Below are 14,498 nucleotides of genomic sequence, written 5' to 3'. Positions count from 1 at the left end.
GCTTCCGCTTCCGGCCGGCGCAGCGCCGAGAACGGCCCCGGCGGGGCGGAGCGGCCGCGGGGGGGGGCAGGGGGGGACGCAGCGCCCCCTGGCGGCCGGAGGAGGGAGCGCCCCCATAGCCGGGCGCCCCCAAAGCCCCGCACCCCTTAACCGGGCACCGCCATAACCCCGCACCCCGATAGCTCTGCACCCCATAACCCCGCACCCCGATAACCTGGCACCCCAATAGCCCTGAACCCCAATGGCCACGTACCCCTGCAGCCCTGCACCCCTCTAAACCCCGCACCCGACCTGCACCCCCAAACCCCGCACCCCTTTAACCCGCACCCATCACGCACCCCACAAAACCTGCCCGCGTCCTGCACCCCCTGAAACCCCACAACCGTCCTGCACCCCCATAAACCCTGCCTCTACCCCGCACCCATCCGGCACCCCCTGACAGCTGCAGCCCCCTGTCCCCACCCCAGACACCCCCCCCCCAAAAACCCCCCGAGCCCCCTACATCCTGCAGCCCCCATCCCTTCCTCCCCAGACACCCGGCCCTCCCCCCTTCCTCAGGACCCCCCCACACCCTGGGTGCCCCCCCCAGGCACCCACCCACCCGCTGGGGGCTCCCCTCCACCCAGCCCAGCTCCTGGGGGACCCCTCAGCTCCTGCCCCTCGGCCCCTGCTTTAGGGGGGGTCTCATCCTTCACCAGACAGACATGGGGGGGCTCAGGGGACCCCAAGATCCATTCGGTGTCCCCTCGCCATGAGCTTCACCGGGCGCAGGGTGCTCCAGGGCGGTGCTGGGGCCGTGTCCCCCCCCTGCGACGCGGCACCGACGTGTCACACCGCGTGCCAACGCAACTCCCCGCTTCTCCTCGGTGTTTTTTGGGGTGTGCCCCCCCAATCCCATAATCTGTGCTTGTCCCCAACCAAATGGGGTCCCTCCAGAAGCCCGGGGACGGGGACAGCAGCGGCCAGGCGGTGGCATTAGCGCCACAGAGCTGGGGACACTCAGCCTCACCTGGCACCGGAGTGCAGCCAGCCCTGGGGGGGGTCTCAGCCCCCAAAAAGCACCGAGTGACATCCCCGCAAAACCCTGGGGACGTCACCCCAAGCAGGGCAGCGGCGGGGTGTGGGGGATTTGTAACCCCTGCACCCATCCTGCACCCCGTAACCAGCTCGGGAAAAAGGTCTGGGGGCGCATGGGGCGCCCGTGCCCATTCCCCAGCCCTTTCTGGCTGAGCAGCAGCACCCCGGGCGCCGAAGGCACGATGGAAAGCCTGAAACGAACGGCCTCGGTGCCTCTCTTTGTCTCCCTCCCTCCCGCGTAATTAATTGGGATCCACCTTAATAGGATAAAACTAAATACCGAAGAGCATCCAACCGCACGGCAGCTGGCAGGAAAACAACCCGGGCGCGCGCACACACACAGAGACAGCTCGACGGACAAAAGGGCCATTAATACGGCAGCAATTAGCGCTTCCCAAGCTAATAACTTCATCACCGCAACCTCCCCACGGCCAGCCCGCTCCCCTCGCGGGGACGGTCCCGTTAATTAGCGGGGATGGGTTTTATGAAGGCTCACCTGGCCGAGGCGGGGGGCAAACCCCATCCCTGGGGCTGTAGGACGGACCCCTGCAGGCTCCCCGAGCTGGGAGAAGGGCTCGGGCACGGGTAGGGTTGGGACGAGGTGGAAATTGGGGTGGTTGCTCTGCTTTTTTGGGGGGGGTTTTACCCAGCCTCCAGCTGCGGGTGGCTCCCAGGTGGGTTTTGGGGGGGGGGGATTTAGTGGAAAGTGCCCAGAGGAGAGGGCTGGTGGTGCAGAGAGAAGGGGCGAGCTGGGGTTTGGGGGCTGTGCTGAGGCTGCTCTCCTCCCTGACGCCTTTTCACGGCATGTTTTTCCCCAAAACGTGCTGCTGGGGGGGGTGACGGTGCCCGCTCCCAGCCTGGCACAGCACCTGGGCTCCTGCCCTGCTGGGGACGGGGACACGTGGCCGTCACCGTCCTCACCTCGGGGAGAGCTGGGGGCAGCAACCCCAGAGCCCCCCGTTTGGGTGGTCGGGGTGGCGCTGAGGGGAAGAGCCCGGGTGAATCGGGGTGGCTGGGGTGGTTGGGAAAACCCAAAAAGTTTGCGCAACGGCCCTGCTCGAGCCCAGCGTTCCCAAATGGGCACGGCGGCGGGCTAGCACCCGGGTGCAGCAGGCAGGGTGCTCGGGTGCTCGGTGTTAAACCCGGGGAAACCTCTCCCGGAGGTGGTTTGTCTGTGGGAGGGAGCTGGGGGGGCTCTTCCAGGAGAAATCCCCGGTGGCGTTTGCTTTTCCTTCAGAAACAAGATGCCTCTGTGGTGTTTTGTTTTTTTTTTTCCTGGGGTGAAGCACCCTGCCTGCTCCAGCGATGGGCAGCAGCACGCTTCGCTCGGGCACCCCGGTTTGGGTGGGTGCTGCGGGGGTACGGGGGGAGCCCAGGGGACAGCCCCGGGCTGGGAGGCAGCAGAGGTCTCCGATTTTTCTTTTTTACAAGCTAAGAAAAAAAAAAAAAAGAGGGATTTAATTTGATATTTGGTTCTGTCCCAGGCCTGAGGGGAGACTTCATTCATGGTCACAGACCCTCGGAGCCCCTTCCAGGGGCATCCCAGCACACAGCTGATGGGACAGGGGGCCCGCCTGGTGCCAGGGGTTCTTTTGGGGGTCAGACAGACCCCAGGCGAGGACCCCCGTTGGGTGACAGCCCCCTGTCCCCCCGGTGCCACCCGTGGGGTGCCAGCCCCATTCCCCCCGTGCCACCCGTGGGGTGCCAGCCCGTCCCCCCGCGCGGCGCAGTGCCGTTTGCAGTCAGTTGCCATGGGTGCCCGGGGACTTTTGCTGTGGAGGGGGATCTCGCCTCTTCCCCCCCCCCCTCCTCCTCCTCCTCCTCCTCCTCCTCTTCATCCCTCCCTCCCGATGACGTCATGGATGACCACGGTGGTGACAGGGCCACCTGTGGGCTGGTGAGGGGTTTAAAGAGACAGTCTGCAGCTGCAACGGGAGCCCTGGCTATTGTCTCCGCACCTGGGAGTGGGGGGACACGCAGCCCCCAGACCACCCACCCACCCATCCGTCCGTCCGTCCATGCACCCCACCCCATCCACCCCATCCCACCTCATCCCATCCCATCACACCCATCCCATCCCATCCATCCCATCCCATCCCACCTCGTCCCATCACATCCATCCCATCCATCCCATCCCACCCGTCCCCACGCCGCCACCGCCGCAGCTCGCCCGGTGCCATCACTCTCCGAGCCGGTTCCTGCTCGGTTTGGGGCCGCCGAGGCCGGGCTGCTGCCCCTGCAGAGGTTCCTCCAAGGTAAGGCTGCGCCCCGTGGCCCCGGCAGCCCCCTCCCCGAGCCGGTACATCCCCCCCAGACACAGCGCATCCCCCCTCCTGCCGGGCCCAGCTCCCACAAAGGGGACGCTCCGTGCCACCGAGGGGAGGTGGCAGGGCGCTGTGCCGGGACCCCCAGCCCGCAGCCCCCCGGGAACCCACTGGGATCCAGCCCCGAGGATGCTCCCGCCGCCTCCCTGCCCTCCCCTCGCCTCCATGCAGGGCACGGGGATTATTCCAGAAGACAGGGCGACCCCTGGGACAACGGTCACACCGGGGTGGCAGAGCCCCGCTGCCCCCGAGGGCTGGGGTGCCGTGCTTTGGGCAGCACCACGCTCCCTTCGCCACCACGCTGGCTTTCCCCGAGCACCCCTGCAGGCACCCACCCCTCTCACCCCCTCGTCCAGGCACCCACCTTCCTCACGGGGCACCCCCAGGGGGCATCTCCTTGTCCCCGGCGCTGTGCCACGCACCTGGGGCTCAGCACGGCCGAGCCCCGAGGGCTTTGCCGGGTGCTGGTGGGTGCTGCAGGAGCCACGGGCATGGTGAAGGAGCAGGGGGAGAGGGGCCGCCTCCTCACCTTGGGGGGCAAGGACCGGCTCTGCCCGGTCCCCAGGGCGGTGGCGTTGTGTCCCGCTGTCCTTCCAGCCCCGCTGGCGCGAGCAGCAGGTAAGTGCCCTCGTTCCGGCCGCGGATGTCGGCGTCGCTTGGATGTGCGGGGTGGAAAAAGGGTCCGGGAGCGGCCGAGAGCAGAGCGGGGTGGGGATGTGCATGTGGGGACGGGTCCGTTCCTTCCTGGCGAGAGGCAGGGCACATCCCACCCCACGGGACGCACCCCAGCAGGGACCGTGCAAGTCGGCAAACTCCTCACCTGGGCACCTTGCGGGTCCCCGCGCCCCCAGCCCGCCTCTCCCGTGGGTGCCGGTGGATGCAGCTCCACGGGGGCTGCGTTGGACCCCACCAGCAGAGAGTCGGTGGCCTCGGAGGGGTGGCAAGAGGGCAAACCCTACAGTTAGTGCTACCCTGGGCTGCCTCTACAGCCTTCAGGGGGCAGGTACCGAGGCAGAAGGGGATGGGGACCATGCTCTGGTGGTTCTGCTGTCCGTCCTTGAGAAATGGGGTAAAAACCACTGCCCGGCCAAGGGTGCGGTGGCCCCGGTGCCGCGCAGAGAGGAGCCGGCTGCAGGGCTCTCCGCGTGCTGCTTCTGCGGCGCTGGGGTGCGAAGGAAGAAGCCGTGGCGCGTTTCTGCCCTGAACCTGGCAGAAGATGCAGAAGGCTTGGGCTGGGCCTGGGTTTGGAGTGGAAGAGGCAAAAAGATTGTCGGATAGGTGGGAATCTCTGAGTGGCGACCGTGGGGCATCGCACCTGGGAGTCCGCCTGTCTGCCTGCCCTGCAGCAGCCGAGCAGTCGTGGGCAAACGTACCCAGGGTGCAGGCACCAGGCACCCTCTCCTTGCCCCCCTGTGTTTGGGCAGGGGGTAATTTTAGGGGTTAATAAGGACATATTACATATGCGAGGGGCTGGAGTCGAGCCGAAAAGACCCGTGGTCTGTCTGGACGGGCACGGAGCAGGCAGGGAAATACCACGGGCAGGAGAAGTTGTGGGGTGGCGGCTGGCCACGACGGCTGCTCCAGGGATGCCGACGCCTAGCTGAGCTTTCGCTGCTCCAAAATCCTGCGGGAGCCCACTCCCAGTGCAACCAGGGGAGCGTGTGTGTGCGTGAGTGCACCCAAACACGCAGCCATGCACGCGTGCCGTACCCAAATACGTGGCAGCGCTCGGCAGCACCGGCGCGTAAGCTGGGTACGCTCCCCGCCATCCCCCAGCGATGCAAGCCCAGCCTGCAAACGCCGCTCTCCGCTCCCACGGGGAACCCCTCGGTGCTGGTGGCAGACAGCGACGCCGTGGCACGGGCTCTTCTCTTGCCCCCTGTTTTTGCAACATCCTCTGCCCGCTCCGTAGGCTTTAGCCCAAGATGGTTCCTCCGTAGGGGGCCAAGTGCGTGCTCGTTGCCGCACGGGGCAGGGGTGCGACCTCTGCTCGGGGCCTTTTGCAGTGAACGAGGCGGGGACCTTGCTGCCTCTCGGTTGGGCACGAGAGAGGCAGAGCTGAGGCTTGATGCGTTCCCTCTCCGGGCTCTGCTCGCCTTCCCAGGGGCTCAGCATACCCGAGCCGCGTGCCAGCAGGTCCACGAGCCCCAGGTGGGGATAAAGATCCCGCTCTCATCGGGTGGCTTGTGCCAAACCCACGAGAGGAGGCGATGGCAGCGGGCAGTGCCGAGCATCCCTCGCGCCCCAGTGTGTGCGGGCTGCGCAGCGGCAGCACGCAGGCTCATCCAGCACAGCCTGCTAACCCCACTAATTCTGCTGGTGTCTCTGCTCAGCCCCCCTGCCCCTGCCAGAGGGTGGCACGGAGCCTGCCGACCGCAGGAGCGAGCTGCTGGGTGGCTCTCCTTCGCCGGGGCTGCTGCGGTGTGCCCGTGGCAGGGTTCGGGGCTGCACTCCCTTGTCCAGAAGTGTGGGATGTGGAGAGCAACATCGATGGCACGGCCTTGGGGGTCTCCAGCCAAAGGGTCTCATTTTGGGAGCGACCCCCTCAGTGTCCCGGTGTCTCGCCAGGGATCGGGCTGACCCCCAACATACCGCGGCGCTGCCCCGCTCCGTCCGTTTGCAGCCTTAAGACAGCTCCCCGGTGGGAAGCCCCAAAGGCAGGGTGCAAAGCAGGGAAGCCTGAGCTCACCCGGCCCCCCCCCGGCCCCAACATCCATGTCACCAGCAGAGAGGCTGATGTGGATGTGCCACGGCTTGTCCCCGCACAGGTCCCCTGCTCTCCTCCCCAGGGGAGCACCGGGATCAGCACAGGGGACAGGGCCAAACCTGGCTGCTCTGGGGACACGACTGAGCCCCGAGCATCCCTCTCCTCCTCCCCGTCCCCACCTCGCCATCCCCGGGCCATCTGGCCACACTCATCCCTGTTAAACAAACGCTGGAGCCTATTATCGAGCCCTGCCTCCCCCTTCCCCCCCCAGACAGATGGAGGCTGAGCGCGCCCAGAGCCCCGGCCCGCAGCATTCATGTGCGTGAATGAGAAAATTGAATTATTTATGGCCACGCGAATAAGGCTGGCAGAAAGGACTCCATTACGCGGCAAGTACCTGTTGCTATGGAGCCGAGGCTTCTCCCCCTCGCCCGCCCGGCCCCGAGCACCCGCTGCATCCCCGCCTGTCCCCGTCCCTGCCCTTGTCCCCACGGGATGCTGGCCGGAGCACCGGGACGCCCAGCTCTGCGAGGAAAGCAGCTTCGTGAGGCCGCCAACCCCTCCGAAATCCTCCTGCATTGCAGCCGCTCCCCGGGGAGGCCAAATCCTGCAGCGATGCTGAGAGCGGTGCCGGGGCATCCCCGCTCCTGCTCCTTTCCCAAACCCTCCTCGGCCGGCAGCGAGGACCCCGCCAGCCCCGGCGGCACCCTCGGGATGGGATCGGCTCCGGGGGCGGGTGGGAGCGGGACCCGGCGGCCCCCGCTCGTTTCAGGGACTCCCGCTCCCCCCCCCCAGCGCCGGGAGGCTCTGCAGGGCTAAGAATAGACTCCAGCTCCGCTCCTGGAGCTGAGTGGGCTCTGCCGGGCTCGGAGGAATAAAAAGCAGGCAAACGCTTATTTTAGGCGCTGCAGTCGGCAGCTGTGGCTCTGATACACCCAGGGAGCAGCCTCGCGGCGTGTTTACCCCGCAGCGTGCGTCCTGGGCCAGAACACAGGTGGCCAAAATCCCACCCAGATCCCAACCCGTGTCCCAAGCTCCCCGTGAGCCCCTTTCCATCCTCCTCCCTCCTTCCTCCTCCCTGCCTGGGGGGCTCCCACCCCTCCTGGTCTCAGGGGGTGCCTTTCCCCAGCTCCCTGCCTTCACCTCCTGCTCTGGCTGGCGGAACCCCACTGAGATATTTAGGGTTTGCTTGGACGTGCCCCAGCCAAACAAGACAAACAGACCCCGCAGACATCCCTGTGTCCGAGCGAGGCATCTATATGGGATGCTTGGGCATGGGGCAGGCGTGTGGCAGGCACGAGGCCGGGGGCAGCCCCCACGCCGGGAGGGCAGCCGTAGGTCTGCCTGGCTCCCATCGCCCCCCCAACCCAAAAAAAAAAAAAAAAAGGAAAAAAAAAAGAAAAAGCTAATTGTTACCATGGCTACGCCGAGTGGCCTTTCTCCGCGTCATCCTCGTCGTCGCTGCTGTCACAAGGTTAAGGCGGTGGGGAGCGGTGGCGGCGGTGGGGAGCGGTGGCGGCGGTGGGGAGCGGAGGGGGGGGGGGGGGCATGTTTTCTTTGGGAAAACCATGGCAACAGCCATTTCTAAGGGAGCAGCTGCGCGCCGCCAGGCCGTGGGGAAGGGGCCGGGGCGCCGCGGTGCCAGCCGAGCTCGGCAGGCAGCGGAGATGGGGCCGGCGGCTCTGCGGGCTGTGGGGCAGCAAGGGGAAGGGGTTTTTGGGGCTGCTGGCCGTGGGGAGCGGGGAAATGGCTGCTTATCCCAAAAAAAAATGCACCGGGGAAAAGCCCCGATGGCACGAAGTTTGTATAGCCACAGTGGCGGTGGAGGTCGGAGGCATGGAGTCAGCGCCGGGGCCGTGCGGCCCCAAAAGGGCCTCCTGCAAGTGGCGCAGCCTCTCCTGCTGCCGGGGCTGGCTGTGAGGGAGAACAAGTGGTGTTTTGGGGCTGAGGGACCCTAAAAGAGCCATCAGGGCCACGGGGGTGTCCTGAGGGGGTGCTGGGCACGGAGGGGCCCAGGGCTGGCCAGGCTTCGCCCCAGCCCGCAGGCCCGCCGAGGTGCTGGTCCCAGCTGCAGGCTCCATGCTGGCTCCCGTTTCAACACGTAGCTGGGAATTATCTCTCTTTGCAAGACAGACTCTTAATTAAGACCGTTTCCCTGAAGGAAGCCAAGATGGAGAGCTTCAATTCTCGGTATTCCAGTGCTTTCTGGCATTCGTTTCCACACCAATTAGGGCACAAATTAGTCATCCGGAGTGCAATTCAGTTCCTGCGCTCAGGGGAGGCTCCTCAGCACGCATGCCGTCCTGCTCCAGGGACGCTGGCTGCAGGTGCGGGCACGGTGGCCTCGCTGGGGACAGGGTAGGGACAAGCTGGGAGCCCGGGAACAGACATCTGCACGAGCTGGGGTCTCCGCGGGGTCTCGGTGAGCTGCGGGCACCTCTCCTTGGCTGTGCACGACCCTACAGACTGCGGGGCCACGACGCTGAGACGGGGACCAAAGGAGCACCTGGAGAATCAGCACCGGGCAGCACGACGGGAAGAGAAAGAGCAGGAGGAAGAGCAAGGACCAGGCTGCTCCCCAGCCCCTTCTGCGGAGCCGTGCTCCCCGGCGGTGCTGGCAGGGAAGGATGGATGATGTCTCCAGTTCCCTGCCACGTGGTGAGCACACCCTACCATGGTGCTGGAGGAGCAGCAGGGCTCTCGGTACAGCCACAGCTGCCTGCACCCCGTGCTCTGCACCGCAGCCCTGCCCCAGAAATCATTTTTTGGGCTGGTTCACGAGCGTTCAGCGCTGTCCCTCCAAAGGCTACACCACCACCCTGGCCACAAGACGAAGCTCTTTGTGCAGAGGGAATCGAGGATGAGACTTGTTGCTCTGCATCCCGGTGGAACAGCATCGCACCTGTGCAAGGGCTGGCAGAGAAGTGTGTTTTGATGGCAGCTGAGCTCTCGATCTTGATGTTTCTGGGTTGTGATGGCCTCTCTGCGCCGCCAGAGCACAGCGAGCTCCCTCGTGCCCCGTGAGCACGGGGCAGCTCACGCAGCTCACGGCACACGGAGCATCCCTCGCCCCGCGTCAGCCTGCCCGGTGCCCGCTCCAGCTCCTGCCAAACGGCACACGAAACCCCGCCAGGAGCCGCCTGCTCCTGGAGCATGCCCTCCTACCCCCCATTAGTTAGTGGTTGTCTTAAGCACTGAAGCATTTGTAGCCTTATTCCTCCTAATCCTGTCTAATGTAGCTGTGGCTGTCCTCATTAGCCACATAATTGTCGAGCAAACACAAAACAGGCCCTGACACAGTCGAAGGAAATTGGTTTAAAAATACAAACCAGCATTCTCAGATGTTTTCAGAGGGGGCCCTTTTATTTATTTGCATTCACACAGCGCCGTGTGGAATGACGAAAAAGCGACTCTTCCCCCAAATATGTATTTTTTAAAGGACGTCTTATGACAGAGCGGGCTTGAAATGCCAGCAGGGGAAATCCCCCGGCCCCTGTGCTGAGGACAAGCGCATCTCCTGTCGTTCTCCTCTGCCACACGAAGGGGTCTCCAAGCAGAGAAGGTGGCATCGCCCATCCACGTGCAAGCACACGCTCATGCACACGCACACACGCACTCACCCACCCACCGCCGTGATTGCCCCGAGGAGAGGTTTACCCATCCCCATCCCCAAGCGATAAACCCTACGAATTTCGAAGGGGCTCCATCCCCTTCTGACAGCAGCTGACAGGGCTAAGTTAATTGAGGCAGCAGCGAGAAATCTAATTAACCTGCAGCATGTCGTTTAATCTGCGCGAAGCTGTTGTGGTTACTCGGCTATAAACGCCGCCCCGGCTCTAACGACAGGGACTCGCCTGGCGGTGGCACCGAGCAGCCCGGCGGTGGGCAGCCACCTCCAGCTCACCCTCGAAGGTGCCCTCAATTACGCGCGGAGCGTTCCGGTGGTTGCCTCCATCTGCTTCTTCGTGGCATTTGAGGCGCTCTTCCAGCTCCAACCTTTGGAGCAAGCACCTGCGCTGCCGCTCCTCCTGCTCCGGCGTTCAGTCCCGGCACACGGCTCCCCAAAACCAGCCGGCAGGACCCAGCAGTGTCAATCTGTTGATTGCGCCGAAGTCCAGGAGATGGGCTCAGGTCGCTGAGCTCCCACCGTAGCTCTTAGGCTGTAATTACGTCCGAGGCTCTTTGCTTCAGTTATTTCTCCTTGCTAATGCTTGGAGCTGCTGCACCGAGCTTTTCTCCAAGGCTGACCTCCATGTGGCTTCCCAGGAGAGAGCCAGGCCTGTTATTTAAACCAATTCACAGACCATCTCCCGAAGGCCAGTTGCCCATTATAGGATTTTTTTGAACAGCAGGAATCCGCAGGGCTGATGGCGGCTGAGCTCTTTGTGCCGGCTGGGGAAGAAGCAGAAGAAAAAGGATGGATGTCGTGCGCTGGCATCGCTTCCCGGGCTAACCTTCCCCCAAGATCCTGGAGGAGCCACAGGGCTCTGGTGGGCTCTGGGTGCTGGCAGGAGGGCGATGCTGAGCCTCAGCACCTCCTTTATCCCACACCAAGCTTCAAGACCTCCCCACAGCCCCTCGGAGCATGCAAACATGTTCACACCCCACAGCACACCCTGCTGAAGGATGGTCGAAAGATGGAAAAGCTTTTAGCCAGGTCTCCTCTTCTGGGAGGCTAGAAGATGATCCTCCGAGCGTGCTGAGGTCCTGCTCAAGGTGCTCCAAGCGTGCTGGGGCTACGAAGCACAAGGCAGGAGAAGCTTCCCAGCAAACAGCGTTCCCAGCAAGCACACGGGGCTGCACCAGGTGCCTGGGGACGCAGCAACACCCCGAGCAGCAGCCCCAGGTTGGTGCCTGCCCAGACAGAGGGGATGCGTTTTTTTTTTTGTTGGTTTTTTTTTTTGAGGAATCCCATTGCCCGAATCCTTCCAAATTTTGGTGTGGAAAATAATGTTGGTTGGAGACCTCTGGCCCACCCATGGCCAGCCCCTCATGGGGAAGCTCAGCCACCATCGCTTCGGAGGCCGGAGCAAAAGCAGGTTGGCGTGCTCCAAGGGGAGAGGAAGAGGAGCTCGGTTTTGGGGGGGTTTATTTATTTATTTATTTATTTAAGTCTTAAAAAGTGGCAGTGCTAGCGAAGGGTAATTATCCCTCTGTTCCAGCTGAAATACAATTAAGGCAGCTCTCAACGAGCCCCCGGGATATTGTGGTTTACTAATTAACAAGCGGATATGCTGTGGCCCCTGTCACGGCAATTACAGCATGAGACAGGCTTCAGGAGCTCTAATTACACGTCAGCCCACGACACACGCTGCAGGACAAATTAACGAGGGCCCGGGCTGGCGACGGAGGGAGCTCACCCAGCGAGAGGCTGAGCCGGGCGGCGGGGAAGGGGCTGGGGACAGGGACGGGGACAGGGGACCCGGGGGGGGGGTCTCCCCGGCTGGGGACGGCGGTGCGGGGAGCAAATCGGGGTGAAACGTCCCCAAACCCACAGCGGTGGCACCCGGGGATGGGGGAGCCTCGAGCGCACTTTGCTTCCGCGGCCTGATGAGATGAGTGGCATTTTGGAGGAGCGCGGCGAACAGCAAGCGGCACGTCCTCTGCCGTTAATTCCCAGAGCAATAAAGCCGCCGTTAAGAAAAGAAGTCAGATGGGAAATACCCAACAGGGCTTCGGCTGCTGACAAATAGCTAACAGGGCTCCCCGAGCCAGGAGGAATTTTTCTGACGAATTGTTTATTGGAAAAAGTTAGGCGGATCCAGGTCGAATTCAATGAATAACTTTGGCCAGGTGATAAAAAAAATAAAATAAAATAAAAGTCAGGATTTTTGTAAATCCAGTTTGACGTGCTCCATTTTAAAGAGAAGTTGCCATCCAGAACATATTAAAAAGATGTAATTAAAGCAAAAAGCACACCTAGAGAGGACATTTTGTTTCTGGCAGAAGGAGATGATGTTTGTCAGGTGTTTTTTAGGGAGGGCAGCCCGCAGGGAGCGGGGCTGGGGGGGACGCAGCAGGGATGCTAGGGCTGTGACACGGGGTGATTTTTGGCGTTGAGTCCCTTGTGTCCCCCCCGGGAGGACCTGCTTGAGCAACGCAAGAGGAAAATGGGAGGTTTCATGGCAGATGGGTACTTTTCCAGCCGAGAGCGGAGCCAGCTGGGTGGGACTCTGTTTTTGGGAAGGAGGAGGAGGAGGAAGAGCTGGGAGGGTGGGAAAGGGGGGACCTGACCCCGTCCCCACTGCTGGCACCGGGAACACGAAGCCACCGGAGGCCCCCCCAGGAGCGGAGCGGCGGCGGGGGAGGGCAGGCGCCGCCTCGCACCGAGTCCCCAAATAGATCTCATTAACCATCGCAATTAACACGAGCTGGGCCCTCTCTCCTCCTCGCCGCCCCAGCCGGGGACGTGCATCAACACAGCCGTTTATTGCACAGCGGGCACAGCCCGGCTTATCGCCGCAGACAGGAAATTGCTGCGCAGAAACCGCACGTTCCACTTTTAATAAGTTTGGCAATAAAACGTCTCGTCAAACGAGGCCGCGACAGAGCGATAATGAAGCCTCGGCGTGGCCCGTAATTGCTCGCTGCTCTCCTGGGGGCCAGCCAGAAACCCAGGAGCGGGCTGGGGGGGGGGGGGGGCGCATCCCTCTGCCTCCTGCCCGGGGATGAGGTGGGTCTGCCTCACGTCCCCATCCCGGGCAGCCCGTCCCCGTGTACGGCCGGCCAGGCTCCTTGTCCCCAGAGGTGTCCCCAGAGCAGCGGCACCCACTGGGATGTGGCCGAGGAGGAGGTCTGCATGGGACGGAGGGGTTGGGGTCCAGGCACGGGGGACGGGAGGTGCCCGAGGAGTGGCGGAGGAGGAGAAGGGCAACGGGTTTGTGCCTTCCGAGCGGGACTTCTCAGCACTGAGGGGTCTAAAAGGCTGGGTGGGAGAGCACCCACCCTCTCCGTGTCCTCCTGGGGCCCTAGGAGGGACGTGGTCTCTCTGCACAAGCCACCATGGGAAATGCAGAGCACTGGGGTCGTAAAGCAGGGATGAGGAGAGCACTCCTGGGGACCCAGCTGCCCAAGACCCTCCGGAGACCCCGCACCGGGGGGTCCTCCCTGGTACCAGCTCAGCCCTTTGTCCATCCCCAGTCACCCCCTCCTCCCCCAAGATACCTGACCCCGAGCTCCCCTTCCCCGCCCGCTGTCCCCACGGCCAGGGGGTGATGTGTGTCCCCGGGGCGCAGGGACGGGTACGCCCAGCGCTGCGCAGGTGGTTAATGGGGACCGAGCGGCTGGCGGCAGGAAACGAGGCGTTTCGGAGTCACGGCAGGGACCGGCTGCTGCTGGCGGGGGTCCCGGCCGGCCGGGCGGCTTTGTTTGCCTCGGCGCGGCGCTCGGGGACCTTACCTGGAATTACTGATCCACATTCATAAACATGATCGCGTTAATTGGCCGCCGCCGCCTCCCAGCGCGGGGACTTGGCGCGGGCTCCTCGCCCTTCCCGAACGTCCCTTGTCTGAGCTCCTCCAGCCGGCGGCACCACGGGAGGGCAGGGGAAGGGCTGGGGACGGGCACGGGGCAGAGGGTGGACACGTCCGTGAGCCCGCGGCCACCGACGGACAGCCTCTGCTGAGCCACACGTTGAAAATAAATCGTGGAGGATTTCTTGGGGGGACGGAGAGCTTTGCGCGAAGCAGGCCCAGGCAGCGGTGAGCGAGGGGCTGGCTTGGAGCGGGGCCAGTCGCTGCTCCTGAATTATTCACCCGGCAACTTCAGCCCCTCGTTCCCTCCGTGGCCCGCCCGGAGCTGTACAGATTTTGCTGTTATTTCGAAGGGCACGAACACCGCGGGAACCTCTCTGGGGCCCTGGCGTTCCTTGAAACCCTCGGCTGCGACCCCAAAGCACGGCTCCCACCGGCTGGGGCTCAGCACCTTCGCCAGCACCTCACGGGGACAAGCGACACCTCGCTCTGCTCCGGTCTTCTCCCAGGGAGCTCCCACCCGACGCCTCCCTCGCACCCGCGCGCAGTTTGCAGGCTCCAACCCTGGTTCCCGCGGTGCCCCGTGTTTGCCCCCGTATTTCCCGGTCTTTTCTGCACCTTTTTCCCAGTGCAACCCCCTCGGTGCCGTTTGTTTCTCCCCCCCCTGCAGAAGCAGCCCCGTTCCGTGCCGCAAGATGCGCCGAGTGCCTGCCGGTGACCCCGAGCTCGGGGCTTAGCGGGACCGGAGCAGCTCACAGCCCTCACGTGGACCCATTTAAAGCAATTTCGGCTTTTTTCCACTTCCATCCTCGCGCCTGGGATAGAGGAGAAGTGCGGGATTTGGGAATGAAGCTGCCTGAGCAGAGGTAGGGGCCAGGGGTGGCTTGGCTGGGGACAAGGCGAGGCCGAGCGGACCCC

Source organism: Anser brachyrhynchus, assembly GCF_964034855.1.
Source record: "Anser brachyrhynchus genome assembly, chromosome: 11".
In the NCBI taxonomy this organism is placed as follows: domain Eukaryota; kingdom Metazoa; phylum Chordata; class Aves; order Anseriformes; family Anatidae; genus Anser; species Anser brachyrhynchus.
Note: the sequence above shows the minus strand (reverse complement) of the source record.